The following is a 12,787-nucleotide window of genomic DNA, read 5'->3' on the forward strand; positions in this document are numbered from 1 at the left end:
AGCTCCTAATGAAAAACCACCGCCAGCTCCTCAACACCACGAGTGTTTTGAAGGCGAGCGCTCCAGCGTGCGCTTGACATGCGACAGCGGCCGAGGGGAGCGCGCATTGTTCCTGGGCAGTGGATGGATGGAGGGAGGGAGGGATGGAGCGAGGGAGGGATGGAGGGAGGGATGGAGGGAGGGATGGAGGGAGGGATGGAGGGAGGGATGGAGGGAGGGATGGAGGGAGGGAGGGATGGAGGGAGGGATGGAGGGAGGGATGGAGGGAGGGATGGAGGGAGGGATGGAGGGAGGGAGGGATGGAGGGAGGGAGGGAGGGAGGGATGGAGGGAGGGATGGAGGGAGGGAGGGATGGAGGGAGGGATGGAGGGAGGGATGGAGGGAGGGATGGAGGGAGGGAGGGATGGAGGGAGGGATGGAGGGAGGGATGGAGGGAGGGATGGAGGGAGGGATGGAGGGAGGGAGGGATGGAGGGAGGGATGGAGGGAGGGAGGGATGGAGGGAGGGATGGAGGGAGGGATGGAGGGAGGGATGGAGGGAGGGATGGAGGGAGGGAGGGGTGGATGGAGGGAGGGAGGGGTGGATGGACGGAGGGATGGAGGGGTGGACGGGGGGAGGGAGGGGTGGACGGGGGGAGGGAGGGGTGGACGGGGGGAGGGAGGGGTGGAAGGAGGGAGGGAGGAAGGGATGGATGGAGGGATGGATGGATGGAGGGAGGAGGGAGGGAGGATTCATGGATGGAGGGGTACATGGAGGGGTGGACAGAGGGGTGGAGGGGTGGGTGGATGTATGGATGGAGGGGTAGATGGAGGGATGGATGAAGGGGTGGGTGGATAGGTGGATAGATGGGAGGGTGGATGGAAGGCGGGAGGGGCGGGTGGAGGGGGTAGATGGAGGGGTGGCTAGATGGGAGGGCGGATGGAAGGAGGGGTGGCTGGAAGGAGGGAGGGAGGGAGGGAGGGGTGAGCGGGTGGGTGCTCGGGCCCGGCTGTGCGCACCCCTCCGGCCACGGGAGCCGGCAGGGCCAGGCACCCCCGGGGGCCACCCGCCGCGCTCCCCCCGCCGCGCGGCTCATGTCACCAGCACGTCGGCCCGGAGCTCCCCGCACCCCGCTGGGGGGCAAGAGGGGAGGGCACAGGCACCGGCCAAGGCGGCGGGGGGCTGCCGCGTCCCCTGGGAGGGGTCGGCTACGGGACCACCACCCCCCTCCCCGCCCCCCCCATCCCGGCTGGTTCCCCCCAAACCCCGGCTCGGCGGACACCGGCCGGGCGGGAGCCGCCCCCGCCCGCAGCGGCGCATCCCGGGGATGCTCCGCCGGGGAACGCGGGGGTAAGGGGGGGTGCCCGCCCCCCCCCGCCGGCCCCCACTCACCTCCTCATGCCGGCGGGCCCTAGCGCAGCCCGGCAGCGGGCGGCCGTGCGGGGCCCCGCATCCTGCCCGGACAATGCGGGGCGGCGCGGCGGCCCGCGGGCGGCGGGGGCTGGGGGCCGGCGCTGGGGCTGGGGCCGGCGCTGGGTTGGGGCTGGGGCTGGGGCCGGGGCCGGGGGCCGGGGGCCGCCCCCGCCCGCCGCCCACCGCCCACGGCCCGCCCCCGCGCTGCGGCGGGGCGGAGCGGAGCGGAGCGGGGCGCGGCGGGGGCGGCCCCGGGGGCAGCGCGGGGCGGGGGGCGGCGGGGGGGCGGCGCGGGGTCGGGGCGGCTCCGCTGCCGCGGCGGGGCCGGCTCGGCACAAAGGCGGAGCGGGGGAGTGGGTGGCTGAGACCCTCCCCCCCGGTACCGCGGTGCAGCCGGACCCCCTGCACCCCAGCATCCCAATGCACCCTGCACCCGCGCAACCCAGCGCCCTGACCCCCCAGCATCCCAGCACCCTGACCCCTGCACCCCAGCATCCCAGCACCCTGACCCCCTGCACCCCAGCATCCCAGCACCCTGACCCCAGCACCCATGCACCCTGACCCCTGCACCCCAGCACCCATGCACCCTGACCCCTGCACCCCAGCATCCCAGCACCCTGACCCCCTGCACCCCAGCATTCCAGCACCCATGCACCCTGACCCCCTGCACCCCAGCATCCCAGCACCCTGACCCCAGCACCCATGCACCCTGACCCCTGCACCCCAGCACCCATGCACCCTGACCCCTGCACCCCAGCATCCCAGCACCCTGACCCCTGCACCCCAGCACCCATGCACCCTGACCCCTGCACCCCAGCATCCCAGCACCCTGACCCCCTGCACCCCAGCATCCCAGCACCCTGACCCCTGCACCCCAGCATCCCAGCACCCTGACCCCCTGCACCCCAGCATCCCAGCACCCTGACCCCTGCACCCCAGCACCCATGCACCCTGACCCCTGCACCCCAGCATCCCAGCACCCTGACCCCCTGCACCCCAGCATTCCAGCACCCATGCACCCTGACCCCTGCACCCCAGCATCCCAGCACCCTGACCCCCTGCACCCCGGCATCCCAGCACCCATGCACCCTGACCCCTGCACCCCAGCATCCCAGCACCCTGACCCCCTGCACCCCAGCATCCCAGCACCCTGACCCCTGCACCCCAGCACCCCATGCACCCTGACCCCTGCACCCCGGCATCCCAGCACCCTGACCCCCTGCACCCCAGCATCCCAGCACCCTGACCCCTGCACCCCGGCATCCCAGCACCCTGACCCCCTGCACCCCAGCATTCCAGCACCCATGCACCCTGACCCCTGCACCCCAGCATCCCAGCACCCTGACCCCCTGCACCCCGGCATCCCAGCACCCATGCACCCTGACCCCTGCACCCCAGCATCCCAGCACCCTGACCCCCTGCACCCCAGCATCCCAGCACCCTGACCCCTGCACCCCAGCACCCATGCACCCTGACCCCTGCACCCCGGCATCCCAGCACCCTGACCCCCTGCACCCCAGCATCCCAGCACCCATGCACCCTGACCCCCCAGCAGCCCAGTGCACCCTGCGCCCCAGCATCCCAGTACCCACACACCCTGACCCCCTGCAGCCCCACAGCCCAGCACCCATGCACCCCGACCCCCCAGCATCCCAGCACCCATGCACCCTGCACCCTTGCACCCCGGCATCCCAGCACACTGACCCCCCTGCACCCCAGCATCCCAGCACCCATGCACCCCTTGCCCTCCTGCATCCCAGTGCCCACACACCCTGACCCCTGCACATGCACCCTGACCCCCTGCACCCCGGCATCCCAGCACACATGCATCCAGCTCCCATGCATTTCATCCTTCTGCACCCCAACATCCCAGCACCCATGCACCCCAACATCCCAGCACCCATGCACCCCAACATCCCAGCACCCGTGCGCTCCAGCACCTGGCATCCTGGTAGCCCAGCATCACAGCACCCCCGTCCCCCTGCCCCCCCTCTACAGCAGCCTCCAACATCGCTGCACCCTGACCCCCACCTCCCCAGCACCCTGACCCCTGCACCCCCCGCTCTCCGGCCCTGCCCGCACCCCAGGGGCCTGCCTCCTCAGCTGCTGAACCTCTTGCTCGGAGGAATCCCAAATACCTGGAATACTTTCCTACTATTAGTTTCCCGTGCAAAAATAAAACAGTTGCCCCAAGGATTCCGTGTCCATGGGAGGTGGCCACAGGGCAACTCATTTATTAAGCCATTAACCACCCCACCGAAAACTCGCCAGACCCACAGAGTCTTTGCTCAGCCCAGGACCAGCCAGATTGGGGCACAGGGAGATGTGCCCCCTTCTCCAGACCCTCAAATTCACCTTCTAGGGGTGGCTTTGCCCCAGGGACACCCCGCAGCCACCTCGCCTTTGCTCCCCGAACCCCCCACTTCATTTTATTTAACCAGCTCAGGCTCTTCCCCGCTGTAATCACATTACGGCGTTATTTCCCTCGCATGAATGTTGTGTCATCTCCCACAGGGATTATGACACATTTTTCTTTTCGGGAGCAGGCGAGCGTCGCCCGTCCTTGGGCAGATGTCAGCAGCTTTTCCCTGCACCCAACTGGATCCCGCTCAGCACCCAAACGCCAGGGCAGAGTGGGTGCTCTGTTTGGTTTACCCCAGTTGCAAGCCAGGCAGGCACGGGAATAACGCTTCTCCAGCTGGCCTGAGAAAAACCTGGAAAAGACAAATTCATCAGATTTTAAGCTTAGAGCTGGGCAGCCCTGCTGGGGGCGAGTGTGGGGAGAGGGTGGGATGGGGGAGGGAAAGGGGGGGGGGGGGGGGGCACATCCCATCTTCCCATGGCAGTCATGCTCGCCCCATGGGAACGCTTCCAGACACTGCTGGCTTGGGGCACAAAGCGGGATATTTGCAGGGACGGTTCTAGAAAGGGCCTTGTCTTAGCCTGAGCGATTTGATGCGATTTCACTAATTGGGGTTCTCCCACGGAGACAAATTCTGGCAGCATGTCGGTCCTTTCCCACTTCCAATCCCAAGCATCTCCCCATCCACGAGCCCATTTTGCTCCCACCTGGAATTCTCTTCGGGCAGTTTATTTACATGCAAACCAAAAAAAAAAAAATCTCCTATTTTTCTCTCCCCCCCCCAGCTGTAACAATGCACCATTGTGCTTTTTGTTACTGAACACACGGGGAGCCCCTTTCCATGCTGGGAGCGTGTGTGGACATGGCAGTTAAACCACTGGGAGCTCAGTTCTTCTCCAGTTTAGCTTTGGGAGAGGGATTATGTGTCACCGGAGCTGCTCGGTGACCCAGCAGGGGGCTTCCCACTCTTCCCATTTTGGTAGAAAACCACTGGGGGCTGGAGGTTCCCATTTTAATTCCACCACAAAATTTTGTATCGGGGGGGAAATGCCTAAAAACTGTCATTCGCCACCCCTCAGCACAGCCCACTGCTGCACCCACCACTGGTTTTTCCTAGGAACCCAGCGCTCCGGGAGGAACATCCTGGGGTTTTCTATATTCAAGGGGAAAAGGAGTGAATTCGGCTTCTTGCCGCATCCCGGAGGGGTGCCTGGATGAGTCCCTTGTCTTCATCCACCAGTGGAGGGAGCAGCCCAAATGGCAGCACTGGGAATGGATTTTTGGTGGGTGCAATCACAGTAAAAAACCAAAAACCTGCAAATGCATGAGCACCTGGACATGCCGGGACCCGCACCATGCATCCCAGGACCAGGACCAGCTCACCCAAGGGCATCCCTGGCTGAGCCTCCCCATCCCAGTGCTCCCGGGGCTTCACCATCCCGGTTTGGCACCCGATGAAGCTCAACGTGGGTCTGGGGAGCAGCTGGCGGGGAGGAAAACGCCACCTTCCCCAAACCTCACCCACATCCCCTCCCTGCGGCACAGTGGGATGCTGCGGTGCTCACCGCAACCTTGGGGCACAGGGGAGCGGAGACCACGCACTTCATTTCACCAGCGCCTTCTTGGAGCACCAAAACCCACCGGGAGATGATGCCTGGGGTAAAGGCAGGCGGCTGGGAGCCAGCACCGGCACACGCCGCGACGCACGGCCGGCCAGCCGGAGCTTGCTGATCCGGCTGGATAGAGGTAGGGAGATGCCAAGCAGAACTGGATATTCGACAGGATTAAGTTTGGCTTGTTCTGGTAGTGTCTCACAGTAGCCGGGATGCCGTGAAGGTGCTGCTGAGGGGCCGCCGGCTGAGGTGATGCCAACCATCCACCTTTCTTAATCACTTTGATTAATTTGGCCACCGTCACCCATCAGGCTCCGGCAGCGGGTCTGCCAGGACCGGGATTTTCCAGCATCCTGAGAATTTCCAGCACCGCGGGACCATGACTTTAGCTGTGTGCATCAGGGTGCTTCTATCCAGAAAACAGTAACGATACTAATCCTGGCAAGCTCTAAACCGAGTCTGACATTTACTGTGGTTCCGGTTTCACTGGGTATAAGCTGCCTTTTATTAAACTGGGAAGCCGGATTTCTAGCCCTGCTTGCAGAGTTCAAACTCACCTCATTAGCCAAGGAAAGCCTGGATGGGAACTGCGGGGTCATGCAATTTATTTTCACTAATCACTCCCCATGATTCCTTTAAAAAATAAACTCCTCATCAAAAGTCCGAATTCGTTAATTATTTCTCTGTTTGATCAGCAATAGAAACCATCAGCAAAAATCTGTGCTGACACCTTCTGCTGAAAAACACTGGGGTTTCTCTTCTCCCACAGGGAAGCTGGCATTCCACAGGGTTTAACAACAAAATATAATAATCCGAGGGCTGCGAGTTTTGGACATGTGATGCCTGATATTTTCTGCCGGTTCACGGAGGGGTGACATCTCCCTGGAGGGGGGACATCTCCCTGCCTGGGCTGGTGCTTCCCTCAGCAGCAGCTGTGCCGAGAGCGGGGCTGAGGCACTCCAAGTGCCCAGCACTGAGGCAGAGGCATTCGTTGAAGAGGTCTCTAATTATTTCGTGTCCTTCTTCCCTAGGGAATGGGAAGAGCTATAAATTCCTGCTAAAAAGGGTTTAAAATCTGGCCACGGATCCGTCAGAGGGTGAGCCAAAATGCTCGTGGCGCCGCATCCCTGGGTGGTGGGATGGGGTCGAGATGCGCTTTGGCTGGGAGATGCCGGAGATGTGATGCCGGAGCAGGGCCCTCCTCGCTGCTCCCTTTTGGGGACCAACTCGTTTCAGCTCTTAAAACCAAGCAGACCAGCAGCTTCCAGCCTCACGGCACTGGCAGCATCCCTGGGAATCCTCACATGGGGATGGAGAGCGGTACAGGGAGACTTTATCCCAGCCCCGCTTTGTTGCCCTGCGGTGCCGCAGCCCCTGCCTTGGGGCTGGGATCCGGCTGAAGCCGTGGGGACCCCAAGGGACTGGCAAAGAGGATCCCTCCCTGGGATGGTGGGGAAGCACACCACCGCTTCCAGGGGGTCTCAGATTCCCTGAGTGCCGGGGATCCACTGGAAGCCTCATGCACAAGACTCAAACCCGCAGGCAGAGCAGCTGATCCTGCTGGAACACGCTGCCGCCTTCGTGTCAGAGAGCAATTACCCTGATCCATCTCCCTCCGGCCCGAGCACTTAACTCTTCACACCTCCAAAAGCAGTAAAACATGCAGCACCACAACAAAAAGCCATGCAAACCCTTCGCTCCATCTCTCCTGGCACACCACACCCTGGGGTGGGGGGCCTGGGGTGGGTGCCGACCCCCTGTCTGCAAAAAACAGCTGCAAAGGGGTCAGAGCCCAGGCAGGCAGGATTTAGGCTGGTTTGAGGTCCCCCAGTATCATCCAGCTGGGTCTGGTGGTGGGTATCAAGCCTGCAAATGTGGGTGAAGGATACCAGTTGTGCCAGTATAACCAGTTACAGAATCTGGGTATAGGTCAGGTCTAACTGCAAACAGCAGTTAATGGAGTCAGTGCCCTTAGGGAGGAATATTATTTTCAGCGTGCGGATGGGGAAACTGAGGCCAAGAAGCATTAACCAGTTGCCCACCAGCGAGCGGTAAGGATGGGGACACCCACAGGAGCCCTGACCCCCCACAGCAGCGACCCCAAAACCCCAAGGGACCTTCAGGGTGGGGGGTGCAGCGCCCACAAACTCAAACCAGGATGGAAGAGAAGAAGAGGAACAAGCCCCAGACAGATTCTCCTCCTGCTGGTTTGGATGCTCACACTGTCCACGCCTAAAGCAAGAGGCAGGTCCTTGTTTTGCCAGAGCTGGCACCATGGTGATGCCACCGTGTCCCCAGCATGGCTGCATGGGGGGGGGGGGGGGCGGCGCAGGGAAGGGCGAGGGGGTGGGTTTGTTGGAACCAGCCCTGGTGGGTTCCTTGTGCTCCGGCCAGCGGTGCATCATCTCTGCCAAGCTGCATCATCTCCTGTGGCTTCTTCCTCTTCCAAAACCCCCAAAGCCCCCCGTGATGGGGCAGGGATCCCGTGCTGGCGGCGATGCCAGTCCGAAACCAGCAGGAAGGTGACCTGGTCCCACTGAGTTTACACCCGGAGCTTGGGGAACCTCAGCTCCATCACAAAAGCCACCCATCCCAGGGGTGAAAGGCACCCAGATGGTGCCAGGGCGGCCGGCTCGGACCTCAGCCATCCCCCAGTTCCCTCCCAGCTGCTTCTGGCAAACTGGGAAGGGGGGAGGAGCTGGGATTCTGCCCGGGGAGACATTACACCGCAGTGGTCATTAAAAATCTTCCCAGGCCCCCAACTCCCTCATTCAACCAGACAACCATCAATCTACAAATTATTTTAAAGCACCGTGCCAGAGCGGAAGGTTGATTTATGCCTTACAAGGCTCGAGCTATTTTCATTTGTCTGATTTATTAACGTTACATAAAATTACAGAGAGCTGCTGATTTATTGGCAGTGGGGCTGCTGGATCCTCACCGCTCGTGTTCTCTCCCGGGATTCGGGGATACCTGCTCCCGGTGACAAGACCAAAAAACACGCCGGTTCCTAAGAGGGACCATCTCTGCCGAGTCCTCGCGTGAAGCAGTCCTTCAGCCTCCAGCAATTGCGATTTGCCTCTTGGAAATGGGTCTGCCGTTTCTCAAGGGCTTGCACAGAATTTCTGGAGGAGGTGATGCTCATAAATAAGGAAGAAATGGGGAAGAAGCTCGTGGCACGAGCCTTGAGCTTGGTTTTAGCAACGAGAGGCTCCCCGCATCCTCACATGTGAAAGAGCTGAAGCGGCATCGTCCTCCCCCCAGGCCAAGCGAAGCCCCTGGTTTCAGTAACCACAGTGGAGGGGGCATGGGGAGGAGTGGGGGCCCAGGACCCCCCCCCCCTTAGCCTCTGCTGAGAGCACAAAAGGAGTTTAACAGCTTCATCTCCCACATCTGGTTGTGCTTAAAATTCATGGAGCTAATAGGGCTTTTTCCAGCCCAGCTCAAGCAGAAGGCTGGAGCCGGGGGCTGTGCTGCTGGCGGCTGGGGCGCGTCCCCCATCCCGAGCATCCCTGCTCCCGTTTGCAATTAAAGCCGGCTCCTCCTCTCCGGCGAGAGGGGAAACTGCCTCAGTTCCCTTCCCTTTCCCCGTGGCTGGTTGCTTTGCTCCCCACTGTGATGGAGAAGGGCAGTGGTCCCCGAAGGGGAGCAGCACCACGGGCGAGCCCCGAGCCCCAGAGCATCACCCCCAGCACGGGGACCCCCTGCACGCCAAAGCATGGGAAGATGGAGAAGGCAGAGGGTCCTTTAGCAGCTTTATTTATTTCAAACAGCTCCCGGGGATAAATAAAGCTGCTCGAGGATCCCACTCCATCCCAAGGAGGGTCCTCGTGGGCTTATCTCTGTTGCAAGGCAGAGGGGAGCGGGGAGACGATTTCCAGGAGGTCTTTGTTTAGTCCGTTCATGTAAGGAAAATCGTAATTCAGACTCAAGACCTTACCCCAGGGCAAAGGTGTCCCCTGAATTAAAAAAAAAAAAAATAAAAATTCCCATGACTATGAGAACGATTTGGGCATCAGCCACCAGCATGGACCCAACCGAGCGGCCACCACCCCGCAGCTGGGTGCTACCCCCCCATGGGGGTCCAGCCGTGGGGTGCCAGCCCCCCAAAATGCCCCATGGAGCAACAGCAGCCGCAGAAACAAGGGCTGCGCTCTGCAGGCACAAAGGGAAAAGATTTATCTGGAGAGGCTAAATCCACTTAGAGGAGCTTTAGGGGCCATAAATTGATTGCTCAGGGGACACGGCGACGGCAACAGGAAACAGCTCCATATTTACCGAGGTTTCTGTGTTTTTTCTGCGTCATACGGGGCTGGAAGCGCAATCAAAGCCCACGCTGGCAGGGTTGGGATTAAAAGGAGGTGGCTGGAGCCTTGGCAAAGGGGGATCCAGCATCCCCGAGGCTGCGGCAGCCCCCATCCACTCTGCCGGGGGGGGCTCAGGGCAAGATGTGGCATGAAAGCCTCAGCGAAGGCAGGGAGATGGTGGCTCTCCCTGCAGCTTCCTGTGTCCCAGGTGACCTTGAGCATCCCCAGGCCACCTCGAGCATCCCCAGGTCACCTTGAGCATCCCCAGGCCACCTCGAGCATCCCCAGGTCACCTTGAGCATCCTCAGGCCACCTCGAGCATCCCCAGATCACCTTGAGCATCCCCAGGTCACCTCAAACATCCCAGTGGGCTGCATGTCCCACGGCTGCAGCTGGACCAGCACCTGGTGCTTGGAGCTGAGAGAGCAAAAGCAAGATGCAAAAAGCTGAACACTCAGAATCAAAGCCCCTGGTGAAGAACTGCATCCTCGCCGAGTGGAGCAAAAGAGCAAAAACCAAGTAAATCGTACTTTTTCTGCTCATTTCATCCATCTGACTCAATTCTTCTTCTTTCTAACCCTGCGTCTTATTTTCAGCCAAGGAGATGTTTGCATCTGAAGTGAGAAACAGGGGGGAATTTTTCCCTGAAGGATTTGGTTCCCCAGGAGGTCAAACAACAACCAGCGCATTCCCCCCGTGCAACCTCAGCACGATCCCCCCCCGCCCTGACCCATTTTCCACTCCTTTGCAGAATATAGCGTATCATTTAAAAAAAAAAAAAAAAAAAAAAAAAAAGACACTCATTTCCCCTGCACCAGTTTTTTTTCCAGGGGCCAGAAATTCCTCTGAGCAAGTGGCCTCATTGCTGGTAAACATCAGCCGAGCATCTCTGGCTCCGCGTGTTAAACAGAGCGGAGCGACATGAGCAACGGCTGCGTTTAAGGGTGGACGTGGATGGGGCCAAGCACGGGGATGGGGTCTTGCACCACGTTCCTCGTGGGGTGGGAGCTAACACTGACCCGAGCCTCAGAGGAGTTGAATTGAGGCATGTGCTTGCAGATGTGGAGCTGGGAGGCAGAAGAGGACAGGACACCGGAGCATCCCACGCAGATGATAAAAAAAAAACCAAACCGAAAACATTGCAAAACCCCAGAGCATCCTCCGCACGTGGTACCCAGCGCCCGGCGGGCACCCTGCCCTCCAGAGCATCAGTCGAGGGGGGTTTCGCTTCAGATATATATCAAAATTTTTGTCATTAAAGGCTAGTTTGCCCCTTGTGTTTAACCCAGGCGGTTTCTAAACATTCACAGCCCGCTTCCCTGCACCAAGGCGAAGCCCCAACGGGAGCACAATGGAGTCTTGTTTCTGGTAACCCGAGATGCTTTCGTCCCAGCTCTTTAATTTTAGACTCCAACACGCTTGCATTCCTCAGCACTACAATGGCAGATATTTATACTCTGGAATGCAGAGCCCAGTGCTAATTTAACAGGGCTGGGTAACCCAGGGCTGCTCTCCAAACTGGGCTCTCGCCGAGATAAAATTGGACCCGGCGGAGTTTTATGGGTTTACAAATCTCTGCGTTTGTCGCCTCGTCCCCTCACATCCCCGTAAAAGTTAAACGATGCTCCTGGTGAAGGTAGCGGCCACCTCGCCGAGCCGATGGACGGGGCAGCTGGGTTGGGTGGGAGAGGGTGGCACGGTCACGGCCGGCCACTACCCGAGGAACCTCTGACAAGGGGCCATAGAGGGGGGTCCAAACCCCTTGGTGGTTCATCTGGACATGATCCCATCTTCTGGCTGCAGGAGAGAGCTGGCCCGGAGTGCAGAGCATGAAGGACCTGCAGAGGCTGGTTTAGCTCGTGACACGGGACCTCTTGCTGGAGCTGATGTGATCATGGAAGGTCCCATGTCTCAGATCTTCTTGCAAGGCCAAAAAAAATCTCTTTTATGACCCTCAGCAGGACACAACTCTCCTAGCAAGAGTTTCCCACTGTGGCCCTTGGGAAGGACCTTCTGGCTGGACCACAGCAGCAGCTCGAGCTAGTCCAGAGGGGTCACCTCCCTTTGGTTCACCAGGGCAGGTGGGATCTCAAGCTGTTCCTCCTGGTGCCCTTCAACATCCAGGGAAATGAGGAAAATGCCCTGGAAGTCTCCTTCGATGTGGTTGAGGAGGCTGGAGCTGTAACAGGACCTTCACAGCAGCTTCATCTTCGTGTCACCCCCTGCCACGCCTCAGCTTCCCCCACCTATAAAAGACAAGGAGGATGGGGTTTTTGGGTGCTGGTGCCCAAGTGGACATCCCTGCCTGGAGGCCTGTCCCTGAGGAAGGATGCTGTAGGACAGTGACAGCAAACCTCAAGGGAGCAGCTATGATCTCCGTTTCAGAGCCACGGAGGTGAGCATCCTTGGGTGTGGAGGAAGCCCCACAGATGCCTGCAAAGTGGTCCCTAACTTCACCGGGTCGGGGGGACGGCAGCTAATTGAGAGAGGAGCAGTATTAGCAGATAAGGGAAGAGGTCAGCGCTGCAAAGCTAAATCCTTGACCTGTTATTTAAAAGGTCAGGCAGAGTTCAATAGACTACTCCAGGTCAATTCACTCAATTAAAATATTAAAAGTTCGAGGCAGGAGCATAGAGATGGAGGTTATTCCCCTCTTCTCCTCGCAGGGGGAGAGAGATTAGGGATTATGGGGGGCGGGGTGCTGGGTCCTGGTGGGCAAGGGGTGTGCACCAAGAGGCAAGGAGCAGAGATTTATTCCCAAGTTGACCGATTGTAAACCCAAATCTCTGGCAGTACCCAAAGCTACAGAATCCAGCCTTTACCAGAGCTCCCACCAGCCCCAGGAGCCCGGACCCTGTCGATGGCATCAGGGAGAAGAGAGGAGAACCCCTGCCACCGCGTGGTCCTCAGCCTGACGCTGCTGGGAGGCAGCAGCCACCCCCACCAATGTGCTCCACCACCAGCCCTCAGGGGGGGAAGACCCCAACTCCCACCCCCGGCGCTAGTGAAGACACAGAAAACCCATCCCAGCCAGGGTCCTCCTCGGTACTCCAGCTGGCTAAAAAAAGGGCTGGGATTTGGGTTGAGATGGCAGAAAATGGGTGCAAAAGGTG

At 60.0% G+C, this 12,787-nt stretch overlaps 1 protein-coding gene across 1 annotated transcript in view; it reads right to left on the minus strand.

Moving 5' to 3' along the window:
* Positions 1-1,502, minus strand: part of FIGNL2 (fidgetin like 2) — a 22,629-nt gene extending 21,127 nt beyond the window's left edge. Inside the window, 1 exon segment of the mRNA XM_055792004.1 lies at positions 1,372-1,502. The gene's annotated coding sequence lies outside the window, so the exon portion shown is untranslated.
* Positions 1,503-12,787: the final 11,285 nt, after the last annotated feature.

The sequence above is a fragment of the Falco peregrinus genome, chromosome 19 (genome assembly GCF_023634155.1).
Source record: "Falco peregrinus isolate bFalPer1 chromosome 19, bFalPer1.pri, whole genome shotgun sequence".
Lineage (NCBI taxonomy): Eukaryota > Metazoa > Chordata > Aves > Falconiformes > Falconidae > Falco > Falco peregrinus.